This window comes from Lissotriton vulgaris, chromosome 11 (genome assembly GCF_964263255.1).
Source record: "Lissotriton vulgaris chromosome 11, aLisVul1.2, whole genome shotgun sequence".
NCBI classification, from domain to species: Eukaryota; Metazoa; Chordata; class Amphibia; order Caudata; family Salamandridae; genus Lissotriton; species Lissotriton vulgaris.
Genome location: NC_141699.1, coordinates 559,372,952 through 559,393,603, shown reverse-complemented (window position 1 = coordinate 559,393,603; position 20,652 = coordinate 559,372,952). Strand labels below are relative to the sequence as shown.

Here is a 20,652-nt window from a genome sequence, read left to right as displayed (position 1 = left end):
GGTTAGCTTTCCTGTCACTCTTATTTGGCTGCTTCTTATTTGTGTCCCAGCAAGTCAATCTGTTTGGTCCTTCCATGGAGTATAGCCTTTTTCCGATCTCGTTTGATTGGCTTGTTTCTGTGCTTCCACTGCTTACTTTTCAAGCAGCACTTTTGTCTTTGTTTTAAGCAGTCCATGAGAGTGCATGTGCTTTCCAGCTGGCTCCCCCTCGTGTACTTGTCCCCCTGCACTCAGTGTTGCCCTGTTGCCAATATGCTGCTCCCTGCCCCTCATGCTATGTTCATCCTCATGTTTTTCTGTTGCTTTCTCACCTGTGTTTTTTGTCTACCGCCAAATGTGGCTCTCTCGCCCATTACTGCTCCTCCCTACTTGTGACCTCTGTGTTGCTTTCCCCACCCACACCCTCCTTTCTGCTCCACTTGCACTTCAACTTAAGGAGTTCATTTTATTTGCTGCTCCCACTCGTTATATTTTTAAAAAATGTGCTTGCTTAATTTTGTAGGCGCTTGTGGTGCACATGCCTACAAAATGATGTTGCCATCGCATTATTGCTCCTTTTTAAGTTTTGCCTACAGCATTGATGCACTGTCAGTAAAGCTATTGTAAATTTAAAAAGAAAGCTTAATAACGGGCTTGGAGCCTGCACATTACTTAAAATTTTTACCATTGGTTGGGTTCCACGTCTCGCTTGTTCAATTTCTTCTTACTGGTCATGTCTCCTGCATGCTGCTCATCTGCTCCTGCATTCTCCCATTACCCTCCTCCTCCATCTTCCTCCTCACTGTCACCCAGGAGCACTATGTGATCCAGGTACAGCATTCACCCATATCCCCATCCAATATGGCAGCCAACAGGAGTACCTGTCACCTGACCTATAAGTGTGGAGCAACGAAAGAACACATCCTGTTTTTTTCTCCGTGTTCCAGCTGTAACACCCATTATCCTACTGCTTTGGTGGTAAGTATATTTTTTATTTTGTAGGGGCTGCTGTGGCGTCTCCTACTTATTTTTGTTATGATACACTTCTTGCTGCTACCACTCCTGCTGGGGCGGCAGTTTATATGTGGAGTTTCATCCTCACCTCCACTCCTGCGCAGGGGGATTGGGAGAGTGAGGGTGCTAGCTGACTTTGCTCTTTTTTACGCCGCCGCTCCTGCAGTGAGCGACTAGGGAGCTGCGACGGTGTATTTTGGCGCTTGTGCCACTCCTAATCCTGGTCTTGATTTTGTTATTTGCATTTCTGTTAGGGCGTCCGAGTCTCCTTGCGATCTGGCTTACCTGGGTGCAGTTCCCGGCAGCCCCTATCTCTGCTGTGGGGCAGGTTCCTGGGGCTGTGTATGGTCACAGAATGATCATGTTCTGTGTGCCGCATCATGTCGGGGGGGGGTCTTGGGGCGGGGTGCCGGTTGCTTAGCAATGGTGTGTCACATCCCTTTAAATTGTTGGTGCCTCCTCCTTATCAGCAGTAGTGTTTTTGCGGCCATGGGGGAGTAAACGTTCTGAGAAGCTTAAGCATCAGTCTTCTGGTTCAGAGTCTGAACCTGCTTCTTCCCAGCAGCCTGTGGGCATAAACCTTGATGTCCTTCAGGCGATGATTAATAAGGCGGTGTACTCTTCCTTCGTGGCTCGGGTTGGCCGGTCCCTAAGATTCCCAAGGTTATTTCTCAGCCTGAACTGGACTCTGATGGTTCAGATGAGGAACAGCGAGGATGCTTTGTTAAAGGCACCGAGTTAAAGGTGTTCATGACTCACTTGAAGGACAATTAGGCCTTCAGACTGTTGTTCCTCTGAATGAGAAGGATTTTTTCTCTCGGTACCGCTGGAAAGAGCCTGACGCTCTTCCCATCCATAAGGCCATCCGGGGAGTTCTGGCCAGGGAATGGTAGGATGTCAAGAAAGCTGGGTCCTTCCTTGCTAAGAAGTACTTCTCGACGGAGTTCCACCCCCCAAGTGAAAGTGGACTCTCTGATGGTAGGTCTGGCCTCCAGTGGTTCCATAGTCTTGGAGGACTCCTCTCCCAACTATCCTGTTGATAAGAAGGTGGACAGTGCTGCCAAGTGGGCTTGCTCTGCCACTAACGTTTACATCAGGGCTCGTGCTTAAGCCTCTTATATGGTTCAATCAGTTCTGCATGATTTTTCGGCCTTATCTGAGGACCTCAGCAAGGGGGGGGACGATAATTCACGTCTGTTCCCTTCGGAGTTACCGATTCGCTTCTTGTCTGACATTACGTTTGACTCGGTAATCTGCAGCGGCTATTTCTGATTCCATTGGTTATGCTCGTCGTAACATCTGGATGAGGTCTTGGAAGGCTGAGGCCTCCCAGAAGTCCCTCCTGTCACGCTTATCTTTTTATGGAGCTAAGTAGTTTGGACCTCAACTTGAGAAGTGAGTGGAGTATAGTAAGTTCCCAATGCCTCTGTGGCCTGGCCTGAGAGGTCGAGAATTTGTTTATAGGCGTGCATTTGGGAATCCCCCTCGGCTGGGAAGGGTCCCTCCCAGCCCTTTCATGGAAGGTGCCGTGACATGTGGCACCCCTTTCTCTGCAAAGTCCCGGCAACAGCCCGCAGGTGCTACCCTTACCACTACCACTCCAAAGTCCTGACTTTCTCAGGGTGGGTGGCCGAATTGGACAGTTTTCTTCCGCTTGGACTCACAACGTCGCCGATTACTGGGTTCTTGGCCTAGTGGTCGAAGGTTATTCTATCGACTTATCTTCTCGACCTCCAGATCTTTTTGTCCCCATCCGTCTCCGTGGAATACTCTGATGTTACCGGTGTTGAAGAAGGGGATCTTGGATCTTCTCCAGAAGGGTGCCATCAGTCCTGTTCCTGGGGAGAAGTTGAGACAGTGTTGCTACTCTCTGATGTTCCTGGTGCAGAAGGCGTCCGGGGGTTTCAGCTCTGTTCTGGATCTCAAGACCGCGATCTCAAGACGGCTCCTATGTGCCTTACCAGAGATTCAAGATGGTGAGTTTGCAGAAGATTCTGCCCCTTGTTCCTCCTGGAACCTTTCTGTCATCCTGGGATATTTTGGATGTTTATTTCCATATTCCTGTGCATCCTCTCTTCCAAAGGTGTTTACGGTTCTTTGCCCTGGGACAACACTTCCAGTTTTGTGACCTCCCCTTTGGTTTGGCCTCCACCACTCGGGTGTTTACTAAGGTCCTGGCTCCCCTGGTGGGTCTGTTGCATGCACCGGGGTACTTTTGTTTCCCTACCTTGATGACTGGTTGATTTCTTCCTCGTCTTTCCTTAAGGCCCAGGAGGATGTGACGTTGGTGTGAAATTGTCTGGAGTCCACAGGTTCTTTTTGAATCACAACAAGTCCCACCTCATCCCGTCTCAGGAACTCCAGTTCATCGGCTCTCTCTTCAGTACCCGGTTGGGTATGGTGTTTCTTCCTCCGGCCTCCCAGCTTCCCCTCAGCTCTCTTTTGAAGTCCCTCCTGTATGCTCTGTCGGCTTCTGCAAGGGACTGGTTGCAGGTTCAGGGGGACATGGCTGCTTCCCTTTTTCTGGTTCCTTGGGCTCACAGACACCTCTTCCATCTGGTGTATCACCGTCTGTCTCACTGGAATCTGGGGTCCCAAGATTTCAATGCCTCTGTTCAGGTGACTCCCGCCATTTCTCTCCAGCTGCGTTGGTGGCTGGTGGTGGACAATCTGGCGAAGGGGGAGCCCCTGGTTCCTCCTGTACCCTGTTCCCAGACAACTAATGCCAGCCTTTGGGGGGGGGGGGGGGGGGGGGGATTTCTTTCTGCTCAGGGTCCTCGGTCCCCCGCGGAGAGCTGGATGTCTTCGTATTGGAAGGAACTGGCAGCGGTGTTCAAGGCGCTCCTGCACTTTGCCCGTCATCTGAAGGACAAGTGTGTTCAAGTCCAGACAGACAATCAGGTGGCCCGTGCCTATTTGAATCATTTGGGGGGGGGGGGAGCACTAGCTTCCCTCTTTTGCTTCTCCTGGCAGATCAGATTGCGGCTTGGGTGAAAACCAACCTGCTGGGTCTGACAGAGATCTATCTACCAGGGAGGGAGAATGGGCTTGCGAGTCCCCTTCTTCCTTCATCGGTTTCCTCTTCTGGTCTTTCAGGAGATTACAGGGTGGTTCGGGAGGCCTTGGTTGGATCTCTCTGCCTCCCCTCAGGATGCTCTTCTGCCAACGCTGGTGTTCTTCGCGGTGGTTTCTTTCTGACTCCTGTGAGATGGGGTGCTGGAGGGGTTCTATGCTTGAGTTCCTCTGGGATGAGTTTTTGCTTGGGCTATCGATTTCTCCTCTCCGCGGCCAGTGGTCCGCCATTAAGGCTATCAGGGGGGTAACTCTCCTCTCTTTTGAGTCCTCGGCGTCCGGCTTCTTCACAGTTTTTCTCTTCAACAGCCTGTCGTTCCTGCTCCTGTTTCCCCCTGGGATCTACCTCTGGTCCTTCATTTTTCATATTACCGTAGCGTCTGCAAGTCTCCGACTGCTCGATCAGAGTGCCTCGGAATCCGCTGCATTTGCTCTTTGTTCTTCTATCCTGAAGGGAGAACTCAAAATCCAAGTCTCACCTTGTCTCTAATTTTGAGGCCGCCAGCCAGGAAGAAAGTTGTACTTATTTAAACCTGGATAGTTTGTCTCCAACTTTGGCTCTCAAAACTTCCCAAGGTAGTATCCCTTGCTCTGACATCACATCTCCCCCTGGTGTCTATCCCTGCCTGTCGTAATGGAAGACTCAATACATCTTGCATGCATTGTGGGATTCTAGGGGAGCCCCAAAAAGGTGCAAAATCCGAATAGTAGCCAATACCAATTTTTCTCCTCACCTTGCACCAAAGATGAGAAGAGTGCATACTCTAAGACTTTCAGTCTTAACTTATTAAAATAAAACTCTGGAGCACCAAATGTATACAAAAACCCACCAGCACCCTCCTCCCTTTGATTTCCCCCAGCAGCATTCCCTGGCAGAATTATTCGGTTGCCCAACAACACCCAGACATTATTGAACTGGAATGCCACACAGTATATATGTTTAGGTCTGGTAGGGCCAGTCTGCCCTTTTCTAGGCCACGACTAAGCTTTTTCTAAGACAATCTGGCCCCTCTAGAAATCCAGTCTGGATTTTGTCCAAACTTGATCTTGGGAATGTAGTGTGTACTGTTAAAGAGTGTAATCTTCCTAAGATCTCGGGATCGGGGAGACGATAATAGCCACACAACAACAAGGTGTTAGGTTTGCTAAAACAGCAACTGTTTAATGTACACAGTATTTAAGGGTAAAAGAATAATGAATAAGTGCTTCACTGTCTCGCTATGGTGAGGGTACTCCCATCCATATAGAGCTAAATAATAATGAAACAAAAAAGTATAACGATACCCATCAGCCGTCGCCCTGGTCCTTAGCAGGGCAGAGTTCCAACCGTCCTCCGCATAAATACCGGTCCCGGTATTTTTCCAACGGAGGGCACCGTGCAAAGTAACCGCCGACAATGCCGTTCGAATTCGGCTGATGGGGCTCATTCTGTCCCTTGCGTGGCAGCGCGTAAGTTGATGACCTTCGCACTGAGGAAAACAGCACTCAGGAATGCCCAGCACTCTACCGTAGTGTCCTGTTTGTGTTGACGGGAGCGGCCGCTCTACCTTAGGCGTCTGAACGCAGGGTAGCTCTACACCGGTTGATATGCGGTACACAAGGGTTAGTGACAGCTACTACACCTTTCGGTTTTTCTCCGGTAAGCTTCCAACAATACCCAAGCAGAGACGCGGCAAACACCTCCCTTGGTGTGCGTCTCTGCCCAATCTCTGTCCTGGGAGTGTAGAAAGCAACACTCGACCAAGACTCCTTCGGTGCGAAGGTGAAACAAGCGGCCGCTCGTCTTACCTCAGTCTCTGATCTTGAGTCTATGTAAAGCGGGTCCACGGTCTTCCGCAATACAACACAGGTCTGGCTTCTACGGACAACAAGGTTTATCCTGTATTATGGGTGTCTTTCATAGATTCACATGCCTGAATCATTCCCCGTCACCGAGACGGGAGTCTCTGGTACATAGAATAGTAATGTCCTATAGACATACATAGAGGAAAGTAGGCCTAAGGACCTTGCCTTAGTAGCCTATGTCCTTTTGTAAAAAGGACCAAACTCCAGAAGGTAGCCAATCAGCTACCACCTGCCTCTAGAACCTTCCTGTCAGGAGCCTCAGTCTCTCAGATTTTCTACCGCATGTTGTGCTAGGGAGTCTCCACCTGAGTTCTCCTCAGGTTTCCTACTTTAGTCTCTTTTCTTATCAGAAATTGGATATTTCCTTCATAAATACGCCATGGCTGATCAACAGAAGAAGGGTCTCTTCAGAGCCTGCTCTTCTTGTGGTAAGAAGAGGCTCCACGTCGATGATGAGCATGAAACCTGCTTATACTGTCTTTATCCAGACCATTCTCCTAAAGAGTGTAGAATTTGTAGAACATTCTCTACAAAAACACTAAAAGACCGAGAAGGCCGGCTGCTCCTCTGGTTGAACAGGCTGAAAACCAGAGACGACCTGGAGTCTTCAGAAGACAGTGAGATGGCTTCAGTTTCATCTAAATTATCCTTGAAGAGGCCAAGGGTTGCTTCCCCTAGCCCTACAGACGTTCCTCCTAAAAAGACTGTCAAAAAGTCTTCTGAGGTAAAATCTACAACGTCTGACAAGGAGCTTCCTGCCTTCAGGAAGCCTGCGCCTTCGCCGACGACGATTTCGTTGACGCTTACCTCAGCGCTGAAGAAGACTGTGTCTACAGTCTATGTTTCTACATCGACGACGACGGTGTCGACGATGATGGCGTCGTCAGCATTCTCAACGACGACAACAACTACACCATCGTCGACGGCCGGTAAGCCTGTCGTCGATTATCCTTATTACAAAGCCCTCGACGAATATTCAGTCGGCGACGACGACATCAGCGTCGACGACAAAGCCAAAACCGTTGACGCCGTCGACGAAGACACCCTTGTCGTCCGGCGTGCCGTCGTCGAAGACACAGACGACGGTGAAGACAAAGTCGACGAGCGCACCATCAGCGACTGAGCTGTCGACGAAGGTACAGTCGACGAGGATACCGTCGACGAAAACACCATCGACGACGATTGAAACTCAGTCGAGGACGACACCATCGTCGACGCTATGGAAACAATCGGACTTGATTTCTCCGTTGTCAGCTGCCAGTCAGCCACCTACGAAAAAGAGCACGAAACAACCAATAACCCCTGACTTAACATCTCCAAGTAGGGTGCAAAAGCTTCCCCGTCACATGTATTGCAGGACGAGGAATCAGACAAAGACCAGTACGGACAGGCCACCAGTCCTTCGGATCTCATAGTAAAGTGCCAAAGCACCGATGAGGAGGGAAGTGAGATGGTTTATACAGAAGAGGCTGAACATTCGCATGTCCAGACGGAGGTTACACCTATGGTATGCCTTCCGGTGTCTATAGTTTCAGACTTACGGTTCTTGATCCAAGACTACAAGCAGCGCTTTCCTGAACCAATCACTGCCCCATCAACGGAAGAAAATCCAGTTACATCTGGACCGACACCATCCTCACGTCCTAGACCATCACCTTTGGTGATCCATCAGGAAAGAGAACCAGTGCACAATGTCCCGTCTTCTGACGAAGATGTCGAAGGACCAGAAGAGGGAGAGGTTCGGGACGACCAGTCCGACCATAGGGACGATGAGGACTACATCGCTCCATCTCCGGGTACACCTGAACCCACTACCTCGGATTCACCGCCAGTGGACATTGGCGGATTTCACAATTTAGTGGAGAGAGTGGCCACGAGATTCCATATGACAATGGAATCCCATGAAACAGACTGCTTCCTATATGATTTTAAAGACCCGGTTAGGAAAACAACAAGATCAATTCCTATCATTGAGCACATATGGGAACAGGGAAAACAGCTGATGCAGACACCAGCCCCTGTCTCCGCAGTAGTTCCACGGCTGGACAAGAAGTATAAGGCACCAACAACAGCACCAGCCTGCCTTACTGGGCATCCCAAGCCAGATTCTGTGGTTACCCAGGTAGCACAAAAGAACTAGAAGAATCCGCCATCCCCATTGTCAGCTCCACCGGACAAGGTGGGCAGGAAGATTGACAGTATTGGCAAACGCTTTTCCACCACGTCGGCCATGACTGTTAAAGTGTCTAATTCCATTGCGCTACTAGGCCGCTACAATAGGCAATTGTGGGAGGATATTGCCCCGTATCTGGCGGAACTACCAGATAATTTGAAAGAGGAAGTTCAATCACTCCTTAAGGAAGGCCAAACATCGGCATCAGAAATTATCGATTGTGCCGTAGATGTGGCAATGACCGGCTTCAGACACCTTGCAGGGGCCGCGGTTTTGCGAAGGCAGGGGTGGCTTAAGGCTACATCCTTTCGCCAAGAGGTCCAAACTAAGGTACTGGACATGCCCTACGACGGCCAGCACCTTTTTGGGGAGAAAATCGATGAGGCCCTAAAAAACGATCAAAAAAGATACGGACACGGTACGAGCGCTGGGCACATTGCAGTTTAAGAACCAGTCCTTTCGAGGGAGCAGGGGTAGAGGTCAATCCTCTTACAGAGGTTCTTACCAGAGCAAATCCTCATACTCCTATAACCAAGGCAGATCGCAAGATGAACAGCGACAACAGCAACAAGGTCGTCAGACCTCGTATGGAAGGTCTAACTACAGGGGAAAAAATCAGAGGAAAACCGCTGGCGGACGCCAATGACCTTTTCCAACAGCCAGTCCGTCCACAATCTAATTTTTTCAAACTTGGAGGAAAGCTAACACACTTCCTCAACAATTGGAGATCAATTACAATGGATCGGTGGGTGCTCCAATTGATCCAATTCGGACATTTGTTGGATTTCGATTCAATTCCCCCGACAACTCCTCCTCGCAAGCTTCAACACAGGCGTTTACGATGACTCCTTCAAGAGGTCTAATCAATGTTAAAGAAAGGAGCGATAGAGCGAGTACCAGCAGCTCACAGAGGAAAGGGATTCTATTCCCGCTTCTTTCTAATACAAAAGAAAGGGAAGAAATGGAGGCCCATCCTAGACCTCAGGGCACTCAACACATTCTTGAAGAGTCAATCGTTCCGTATAGTGACTATCCAAGAGATCTTGGGGTCACTAGAGGAAGGAGACTTTATGACGTCTTTAGACCTGCAAGACGCATACTACCACATCCCTATTCACAAAGGCCACAGGAAATTCCTCAGATTCGCAGTGGCAGGTCAGCACTATCAATTCTGTGTCCTCCCATTCGGCCTCAAGTCGGCACCCAGAATTTTCACTAAGTGCCTCTTCCCAGTGGCAGCCTTCCTACGTCAACAAGGACACCAAGTCTTCCCGTACCTGGACGACTGGCTGGTAAAAACACCATCTATAAATGGCGCAGTCAAGTCCTCCAGCACCTGTCTCAATCTTTTCCAGCAACTGGGTCTGACGCTCAATCACGAGAAGTCAACCTTACAGCCCTCCCGAGTTCTTACCTTTCTCGGGGCGACATTGGATACGGAATGTTCAAAAGCATTCCCATCTCTATGTATGTTTATAGGACATTACTTTTCTATGTACCGGAGACTCCCGTCTTGACGACGGGGATTGATTCAGGCATGTGAAACTATGAAAGACACCAATACTGGATAACTGCAGTTACAGGTAAGTAACACATTTCTTCTGCGGTAAACAAGGAGGCCGGCAAGGATCAAAATATCCGACACCGTCACTTGTTCCTGTGCGCCTTAAATACGCATTTCCGTGTGCGCGCTGGTCGCACCAGGCATGCTGGTCTTCGTAGTTCCTGGTCCGCCTGCCGATACCAGGCTCTGCGGCTGTCCTACGCTGACATGCCCCGTTGAGCCACACAGCGGACCGGGATTTTTTGACAAAGAGATGGATCATTTTGGGAGAATCTGCATCTTTACTAAATTCACGCACCCATAGATTAAGGGCAGATTCCTCCACCTGGGCAGCAATATATCCACCTCCTTTTATACCCATTTTAAGTTACGTAGTGGAATACCGTCCAGAGATTCAACAAGCGTTATCCCTAAATATTTGATCTCCGAGCTGACCCTCTCCGCCCACCCCTCAACGTTCCAACACATATCTGTTTGAGTGGTTCTCCGAGTACCCTGATAGGGCTCCAAATTCTGCTATTATCTGCTCTAATCTCTGGAGTGTTATGACCGGATCTGATTTGTAAATTAGCAAGTCGTCGGCATACAATGTCACCTTACTATTGAAAGTTGACAAGTGAAAGGGGATCCTCTATCTTTTCTCAATTGCTGTGCAAGAGGCTCAATATAAATATCGAACAGTAAGGACCATAGAGGACGCCCCTGTCTTGTTCCCCTTTGTATACTGAAGCCCCCAGTTAGGGCCTATTCAAAAGGATCTTGGCCGATGAGTTCTTGTACAATTTCTGTAGGGTACTCACAAAACCCTGGCTGAATCCAGTTACCCCCAAGACCTCCCAGAGGTAGGACCAGCACACCGATTGAAGGCCTTAGCTGCATCGATCATGGCCAGCGGGGGTCGAACGGGTCGTGGCAAGATCTATTGTGCCTGTTAATTGTTGCGTGAGCTCATGAATTTGTCGCCTTTGGGATAAACCCTATCTGAAAGAAACAGTTCGTTATAGATTCCTTACCTTAGAATTACCCCCAGGTATCGGACTGGATCCGGAAAGTTTTTCTTCAGCAGTACCCCTGCGTGTCGGAAGGTGGCGTCGGATGGTTCCACATTTGTTGTTCGCGTCATGGTAGCTGGGATGACGTTGCAGTATCTACTTAGACGCCGGCCTCACGCGTTGGCGTCAGTTCTTTCTTTTTCCACGCCAGCCAGCTCAGATCCGGAGAGAGCGGTACCTCCAGTCACTTTTTGACTGAACTTTTTGAGCGACTTTTGCCGACGTCTTTTTGAGACCTACCGACTCCTGGTGAAAGTAGTGATGCTTGCGATTCCTGTACCCGACTGATGTCGGTGACTGATCCGCACAGCGTGTGCCTCTTTTGCCTGGAGCACGACCACAACCCAAAGTCATGCTCCGACTGCTGGACCATGGCTCCAAAGTATTTGCTGGAGCGGTCCCGAAAGCTTCTTGAGCTCCGCGAGGAAGGTCGAGGAACCGGTCGCAGTGCCATCACCACTGGTCATCCAAGTCTTCGCACTCTGGTTTCAGGTAAGTCGAAGCACAAGAAGAGGTCGAAGAAGCATCGTCGCTCTTCAAATTCACCCTGTTGGTCGTCTGACGCGACAAGGGATGGGGGTGGTGCCCTTCCCGCGGCTCCGTGTGCGGAGCCTGAAGAGTCGACTCAGAGTTTCCCTCCTTGCCTGGGAGCCGAAGCGACTCCTGCCCAGCTTAGACAGGTTTACAAGGCTATGCATGCCATCTTTGGGCAGCCCGACTCCACCAGCGAGCCTTGGGGCCCTGTGGACTCGGTTGGGGGTCCTAGGCTTTCCCTGCCAACGGCTCCGGCCCCGGTGCCACAAGACTCCATTGATCTGGGCCTGGATCCGGATCGGCACCAGTTGACCTCACTAGGTCTTCCCCACCACGGATTCCTTCGGCACCACAGCTGCACTCTAAGCGGGTTCTGCCCCCTGCCGGCGTCGACCCCGGCTTCCATCCTGATGTGGACATGGAGCCAGACCGGCGCCGAGTGGTGTCTTTGTGCCCCTGTTCACTCCTGGGGTCCCTTTCAGACCAGATTGGCACCCAGAGGACGAGAAGGAGGAGGAGGAGGAATGGGAGGGTTCAGGAGACCCTCTGACCGACCAGTTGGATTATAATCTGGACTGGAGAGAGGATCTGATGATGCCAGTGGTCTCAATACCTCCCCAGACCTTGGCATGTTGTCTCCTTCTACCGTTGCTACGGAGGAGGCAGCGTCATATGCAGTGGTGTTGCGTAGGGCGGCCTAAGCTCTCCGCCTCGAGCTACCTACGGTGGCAGTCAGGACTAACCTCCTGACAGAGGTGCTTCAGCCGCTGGCGAGGTGTTAGGAGCCCTGCTCCCATTTAATGATGCCTTTACCGACCTCCTTTTTGGCACCTGGACCAGGCCCAACACGGGGGCTCCCGTGGATAGGTTGATTGCCCGACGTCACCGCCCAGCCCCGGGCAACGCCACTTTCCTCTCCCAACACCCCACCCCGTGGAGCTTGGTGGTCCAAGCCTCTACTTCCAAGAGCGCATTCCCTAACACACCACCAGATAGGTTTGGTGCCTATGAGGTTGGCTAGGAATAAAGGTGAGGAATAAGCTGTGGCTAATGAAATGGTGGGTAAAGTTTGAGGCAAGTGAAACTCCCTTTATTAGGTGCATAAGAAGGTAGAAAGGTTGTTTTTTCCAAGAGACAGAAAAGGGCAGGGTCAGACCTTTACTTCAGCAGGTCTGTATCATGCCTGCTGCAGAAGGTGAATTGATGGAGCGTCTGGGCACAGCATGGCGCTGGGCTGGACTGGCCTGACACTGGGGCTTTAAACACCCCCTTCCTTCCTTTGAAGGATGCCCACTAAATGCCCAGATAGGGAATCCAAGAAGCTGGATCATCTTGGAAAGAAGATTTTTTTCTTCCGCCAGCTTGGGAATGCAGTCGGTAAACACTGCATGTCTATTGGACCTTTATTCCCACTCTGTGTGGGAAATGGTTGCGCAAGTGCTGCCTCCGTGTCCGGAGAAGGCCTGGACCATACTCTCCCAGGCTGTTGCCGCAGGGAGAGACGCAGCAAAGTTTACCATCCGCTGTGGCCTTAATTCCGCCGACTCTCTAGGCAGTATGATTTCCACATCAGTATCCCTTCGTCACTATGCCTAGATGAGATCGACATGCTTTTCTGGGGATGTCCAGAGCACTTTTATGGACATGCCCTTTGATGGCCGTCGTCTTTTTGGCAGCAAAGCAGACAACGCTATAGAGCATTTTGAGGGCTCACGGGTTACGACCACGTCCTTGGGCCTCCAACCGCCCTGCGCAGTCTACTTTTCGCCCCTTTCGTGGCTACAGAACGGGTTCCCCACTATGTCCTGCCCAGAGCCACAGGCTGGTGCAAGCTGGACAACCTTCGTTCTGCCGGGGACGTGGGACCCACCACTGTGGTTTTGGGGGCCAGCGGACGGGCCAGTCCACCAACCCCCCACTCTCTGCTTCTGCCTCCAAACCTTCCTAGTCTGACCTTTCAGGCCCATCAATCGCCAGTGGGTGGCAGGATCCACTATCACCTTCCCCACTGGTGCACCATCACGTAGGACAGGTGGATTTTGCAGATAGTCCGAAGGAGCTTCTCCCTCCCCTTCGAGGCTACCCCCCAGCCATGCCACCTCAGTACCATTGCATGTCGGAGAATCACATGGGCCTGCTCCAACAGAAAGTTATGGCTCTCTTGGCTAAGGGAGCCATCAAGTGCGTTTCTGCCCCAGAAGTAGGTTGTGATTGCTATTCCCACTACTTTCTGGTACCCAAGAAGGACAAGGGCCTGCGTCCTACCTTGGACCTCAGGAACGTCTACCACTTCCTTGGGAAGGAGAATTTCAAAATGTTGGAGTCCGCTCAGGTCTTTTCTGCCCTCGACCCTGTAGTCTGGATAATAGCATTAACTTGCAGGACACCTATTTTCACATCCCCATCCTGCCAGCCCGCCGGCGCTACTTGCGGTTCATGGTAAGCCACAAGCATTTTCAGTTTACCATTCTCACTTTCACCTTACCAGCGCCCCTCGAGTGTTCACGAAAGTGATGGCGGTGGTTGCAGCTCATCTGCGCAGATCAGGGGTCCCAGTCTTCCCCTATCTCGACGACTGGCTGTTAAAGGCGGGCTTGCCCCAGACAGTCGTCTCCCACCTCCAGACTACAGCCGACCTGCATTCGCTGGGGTTCTCCTTCAATGTGCCGAAGTCTCATCTTATTCCCTCCCAGAAGCTCCTGTTCATCGGACAAGTTCTGGACACAATGCGGTTTCGGGTCTATCCTCCTTAGCAGCGAGTCTGGGAGATTCGGGCCATGATTCGATATTTCAGCCCTGTCCTGGGTTTCGGTCAGGATGACCCTCCTGCTGCTGGGCCGATGGCCTCCTGTATCCTGCTGGTGGATCATGCCAGGTGGCCTATGCGGAATCTGCAGTGGGACCTGAAGTTCTGGTGGGTGCAACTTCAGGGGAATTTGTCAGATTGTGTCCAGATCTCAGAAGGCACTGCATACCTACTGCAGTGTGGCTTGCGGACCAGTATTGGGTTAATGGCAAATCCCTCTCCCTTCCTCAACCAGATTTCACAGTGGTGACCGATGTATCACTGCTGGGATGAGGCAGCCACATGGGGAGGCGGAGATCAGAGGCCTCTGGTCTCCGGCGGAGTCCGGACTCCACATCAACCTTCTGGAGCTAAGGGCGATACTTCTTGCGCTGAAAGCATTCCTTCCCTCTGTCCGGGGAAGAGTAGTACAGGTGTTCACAGACAACACAACCGCCATGTGGTACTGCAACAAACAAGGCGGATTGGGGTAGTAGACCCTATGTCAAGAGACCCTCCGCCTCTGGACATGGCTGGATCATCCGGGCATATCCCTGGTGGTTCAACACTTGGCAGGTTCTCTGAATGCCATGGCGGATGAAGTCAGCCGCAGGTGCATCATGGATCACGAATGGTTTCTTCACTCGGAGGTGGTGCAAGGTCTCTTTCAGCAGTGGGGAGAACCTTGGTTAGATCTATTCGCCACCGAAGAGAACGCGATGTATAGGTATACACCTGTCGATGGAACAAATGTATGGCATGGTGCACAGCAAAGGCTGTGGATCCCCTTTCTGCCCCTCTTTCTGAGGTTCTCTTGTTCTTCCTTTCTTTGGCCCAGCAGGGCTCTGCTCTTAGCACTATCAAGGGCTATCTTTCTGCCATTTCTGCCTTTCTTAGGCTTCCTGATCAGCCTTCTCTCTAAGTCCCCGGTTGTAAATTGTTTCTTGAAAGGCATTACTCATCTCTTTCCTCCTGTTCCCTTCGTAATGTCTCAGTGGGGCTTGAATCTGGTCTTGACCTATTTGATGTGCTCTCCCTTTGAGCAGCTTCACAACTGTCCTCTCAGACTCTTAACGCTGAAAACTGCATTCGTGGTAGCCATCATATCTGCCAGAAGCGTGAGTGAGCTCCAGGCTCTTTCATCCTAGCCTTCTTTTCTGTCCAAACATCCGGACAAAGTTGTCTTCAGAACTCGTCCATCCTTCCTTCCCATGGTGGTCACCTCCTTTCATTTTGGGCAAACCATCACTTTGCCCACCTTCTTTCCGCCTCCGCATCCTTCATAAGAGGAAGAGAGGCTCCACCATCTGGACCCAAAATGTGCGCTTTCCTTTTATCTGGATCACGCCAAACAGTTCCAGGTGGATGACCAGCTCTTTGTTGGCTACGTGGGTGCCAAGAAGGGTCGGGCCGTACACAAGTGAACTATCTTCAAATGGGTCGTTTTGTGTATCAAAGCCTGCTATTCTCTAGCAAAGAGGAAGCCTCCAGTTGGGCTAGGCGCCCATTCCTCCAGGGCGACGGCAGCCACTACTGCTTTGGTACGAGGAGACCCTCTAAATGACATCTGTCAGGCAGCTACGTGGGCATCTCTACACACGTTTACGAGACACTACTGCCTGGACAGACGAGTCCTGAGAAACAGCTTCTTTGGCCGTTCTGTTCTCCAGGACTTTCTGGTGTGAACTTGGTTCGCAGACCCACCTCCTGGGTTGGTATTGGTTTGGTATCTATTCTAAGGTAAGGAATCTATAACTAACTGTTTCTTTCAGATGAACAAGTTACTTACCTTCGGTAACGATATATCTGTAAAAAAGATAGGTTAGTTATAGATTCCTTACTGCCCCATCCATCCTCCCTGTTCTGGGAACTGACTTCTAGGGTTAAGGACATCTTTTCAGGGCCATAGTTTTGTGCACCAGTGGTCAGTGTCTTGCATGGCTCTGCGTTTCTGTGGAGGAAAGTAGTGTACAGAACTGATGTCAGTGCGTGCGTGCAGCTTCTAAGTAGTTACCGCGACGTCATCCCAGCGACCACGAACGCCAACGACGAACGCGTAGCCGACCGGCACCACCTTCCGACGCGCAGAGGTACTGCTGACGAAAAACTTTCCGGATCCAGTCTGACGCCTGGGAGTAATTCTAAGGTAAGGAATCTATAACTAACATATGCTTCTTACAGATATATCGTTACCGAAGGTAAGTAACTTGTTCTTCTGATCTATATGAATTAACTGGTGGGCAAGCTTGGTTAATCTCCCTGCTAAGATACTTATGAATATTTCATAATCTGCATTCAAGAGGGAGATTGTCCTATTGGAGTCTGCCTTCCTTGGGTCTTTGGCAGGTTTTCGGATCAAATCTATTGTGGCCTCCCCTACATCTCAATGATCGCCCCTCCCTGTCAATGTATTAAAATAAACAAGGCCTCCCACTCTGGGATCAATTCAACAGTAAGACGTTTATACACTTCTATAGGCAAATCATCTGGCCCTGCTGCCTTTTGCCATTCTTTGCCCGGAATAGACTATCTCTAATCTCTTCCCTGGTGATGGAGGCGTCCAAAAAGTCTCTACCCTCCGTTGTGAGTTGTACTCTTCTCCAGCCAACCTCTAAGCCTTTTGTGAACTGGCGGAACCTCCTCAGTATGTCAATCAATCAATTAATATTTTTTAGAAATATATATCAAAAACTCGATTTACTCCTTTTAAGTAACCAGAGGACACAGCAGGGATATGTTTGGGAGTTCCTTTAATGACACTTGCTCTGCATAATGCATTTCGGCTTGTGTATGCTTTCCTCAGATGCCGCTTGCAGTCAAAGGTTCCATTTGCCTCCTCCCTTGAAATAATATGGCCCCCCTTTTGTAGGAGGTCTGCTGGCTCCACTTGATCAGATGCAGCTGCAGTCTGATGTTGAAGACTGCAACTACCATCATTCCATGTTCCGGTGAGTATCGCTATTGGAGTCAGGAGTCCGCTCGCATGCACGCTGCTGTGCCTGGCACGGGAGGGAGTATGATGTTGGAAACCCTTAAATTATTGTCCAGGACTTCCTCGGGTCCCCAATGTTATGCCCCATTCGCAAAGACAAACCGGGCTTTGATAATATTTCCAGAATAAAACCAGGTAAATCAAAGTCTGGGGTGAACTATCATCACATAGGCAGGTTAAAAGAGCAATGGGATCGAACTGGCCTGGAGGAAAACCGATCATTGAGCGTATAGAACCCAGACTAAATCTAGTAAACAAAGATCTGTCCCTTGAATGTTTGACTGCTGTGAGATAAAGTTCAACACCAACAACAGAGTTCAGCAGTAAATAGGATCTATTGGAGTTTTTCTCCAGCGCCCAGACTTCCCTGTGATCTTTAAACTTATTTAAAATTTGTTTCTTAAAGAGACCCTGGTCGGCCTTATCTGATAGACTACTAGCCGCAGATTCCTACACATAAAATTATCCCCAGGCGTGAGACTGGATCCGTAAACTTTTTGCCACAGCATCCCTGTGCGCCGGGGCGGCATCACGCGTCCAGGCGTCATCCGCGTACGTGACATCAGCGAGGTCACATAAGCCCCGCACCGGCGCGCCTACGTCCGTTTTTTCCTTATCCGCGTGCTACATGGATCCGGTCCCTGCTACTGGCCTGTTTGGGGCCCTTTTTTCTCCCCATTGTCTCTTCTTTTGGTGGAACAGTGTGCGAATGCCTTCGGGCTGCAAGACTTGCACGTTGTGTGGGGGTCTTATGTCGGCGATGGACCCTCACCTCATGTGGTGTTTAGGGGAGTATCAAGGCACCACTGATTGTGAGGCGTGCCAACAGTTGAAGCCGAAGTTGCTGCGGGAGCGCCGGATGAAACTACTCTTGGCACGTCTCTCCAGGTCGGTGTCCTCCCATCGATCAGCTTCGGCAGACTGCTTCAGATACGACCGTGGTCATCGTCCTCACCCTTCTCCGATGTCACGTGAGCGTGGCTTCCCGGTGGGTAAGTGTCGCAGTTTGTCTCCGGCTCGACGTGGGTGATGCAGCCCCGCGTGTCGTTCTATCCACCGTTTACCGGTGATAGGGCGTCGAGAGTCCAGATAGAGGTATACGTGGCGGCTTTGCAGGCCTTGTTGGCGTCTCCTCCTCCTTCCCCTACAGGGGCGTCAGCGGATACCTTGCCTTGCGCTGGGCCTTCCGCAGCGCCGGCTCCGAACCTGGCGAAGATTGGCTCGGATACAGGCTTGGAGGATATGGTACTGTTGGGGTGCAGCCCCTCGGGGGTCCCTCCTTCTTACCACGGCGCCTCTGCCTCACGGCAAACTCCCGCTGGAGTCCCTGTGGTGTCGCTGCCGGTTGCTGGGGCTCTTATTGCATCCCCGAGCCCCTTTCGGTCCTTTGACAAGGTGGTCCTGTCTAAGGCAGAGGTGACACCGCTACGGCGCCGGCAGCTGCTGGACCGGGCGGCGCCACAGGGGTGGGTGGGGACCCCTCGTCCCCCTCTCGGCCCCTCTTGGCCCTCCCCGCAGGCGGCTGCCTCGTCGGAGGTTGAATCTTCCCTGGCGCCGCCACAAGGGTCACTGGGCGACCTCCCCCACATTCTAGGCCGAGGCTAGCGGAGGGCTTCGTGTCACTCCCCAGGTCCTTCTCGTTCCTCCACGCAGGCGGCTGCCTCGGCGGAGGTCGAGTCGGCGTCGTTCCGGCACCGCCCCTTGGCCAGTTCGGCTCTGGCTCCACTCCGGTCCCCGGCTCGGTGTAACTTGGAGGAGCCTTATCCGGCGACGCCAGATGGTGTTGACGTCCTGCCTCAGGCGGCAGACTCTATGGCTCCGCACAGGGGTCCTGCCGCGGATTTGTCTTCCGAGACTCCTTCTTCTCCGCAGGCCACTGCATATTGGTGTCGTCCTCCCCGGAGACTGGCCGCCGTGTGGTGTCTTTTTCACCGGCGTCGCCGAAGGGCGACTCCCCGCCTTTTCTGAGGCAGAGGTATTCATCGGAGGGGCGGCAGGTCTCCCATTCTTCTGTTCCTTCTCACTTCCAGGTCTGGCCTTTGCCCGTCCCCCTTGGTTTCGTGGACGGCCGTCTTAGTTTGCAGCCGTCGCCCAAGGAGGAGCTGCTTTCTCCACTTATCTGCCCTACAGAGACAGGTGCGGCCTTCGCGGCGTTGGGCATTCTGCGCATGGTCTTGGTGGTTCTCCACCAGGGCTCTGGTAGGAGGGAAATCTTGCTTCCATTTGAGGGTTCGCTCCTTTCTTCCCTGATGGGGGCTTGGAGGCGTAACGCCTCAGGAGATCCGGTGCCTCAGCACCTTCTACACCGGCACTGCGTGTTCCGGCGTGTCTTTCCCTCCACCCCTCTGCTGCCAGTCCACTTTTGTGGACTGCTTTTCCCTCCTTGCCGCACTGTTGACTCTGCCGTCCCGGGAGGCCCGCTGGCTGGACTTTTGGGGGTGCAACATATTCGCCTCGAATAGCGCTGCCCTGCGGGCCCTAAATACCTTGTGTGTCCTGGTTAGAGCCTCCTCCTGTTTGTGGGACTCGGCTGAGTCTCAGGGATCCACAGCTTTCCAGGAGACTGTTCAGGTGGACTTACGTCGTCATGCATTGGATGGCTGGGAGTTAGCGGCGTTCATTCTTTGCTCTGCTCTGGACATCTCGGAGGTGCTTGGATGTGCCATGGCTTCTTCAGTCGCTCTCCTCGAACATGCTTCTCTTCAGGACGGCGTGTTCCCCGAAAAAAAACCATTCGGGAGCGAATCATTGATCTTCCGTTTGATAGTAGCTTGTTGTTCCATGCCCCGGCTGACTCCGCCATCCAAAAGTTCCTGGCACGGCTGCATCCTCCTCCTCCTCCACCTTATCCGCATCCTCCTCCTTCCCCTCCTCCGTGACTGCTGAGTTGAGCTGGTGCTGGACCTTCTTGGGTCGGTCGCTCTTACTGTAGAGTGTTTTTTCTGGCCATTGAGTCCTCCTTGCTGGGACTTGGCATTGTTGGCTGCTGGACGGCCCTTTGTTCACTGTGTGTTTTTTGCTGGAATTGTTACACAGATTTGAGCCTGAGATGAGGCCTTCTGTTTTTTCCTTAAGGCTGCTTGTCAAACCTTTCGCGGGGGTGTTTCCCTATGGTCTTTTGTTTTTTCCTCTGCTGCAGAAGTTCATCCAAAGAGGGTTCCCATGTCCTGGGACTCAACATATCCTATGTGGGGTAGTGGTAGCCGTTCTGTATCTTGTGCTCGGCTGTGGAGTTCTGGTGGCCTTTCTGTATGTTGCTTTGCTTCTTGAGGTCGTGTGCGCAGCCCCTCGTGCTGGTGTGTCCGGCCATTTCTTCACCTCCCTGCTCCTGTCCTGCGGGCTCGGATGTTTCTATGTTCTCCCTTGTCAGATGTCGCCCACCCGCCCGGTCTTCCTGAGGCCATGGGCTGTTTTTTCTTGCTTCTGGCGGCTTATGTCTGTTGGCGCCGCTCTGGCTAGCATGTTGACTTCCATCTGGGGTGGACTCGCCTTCTTTTCCCTAGTTTCCTTGAACCCTTTGAGCTCTCCTCCTGGCTTGTGTGGAAGCTTTATTTGAAATGTTTTATACAGCGCTGGCTAGACCCTGAGGGACCCTGAGGGATCAGAGCGCTTTACATGAGGATCAGTGAGTTACAGGTTACA

The 20,652-nt window shown here is 51.6% G+C and overlaps 1 protein-coding gene across 2 annotated transcripts in view; it reads left to right on the top strand.

Moving 5' to 3' along the window:
• NSD3 (nuclear receptor binding SET domain protein 3) overlaps positions 1-20,652 on the top strand; it is a 1,769,888-nt gene that overhangs the window by 603,418 nt on the left and 1,145,818 nt on the right. The window lies entirely within an intron of this gene.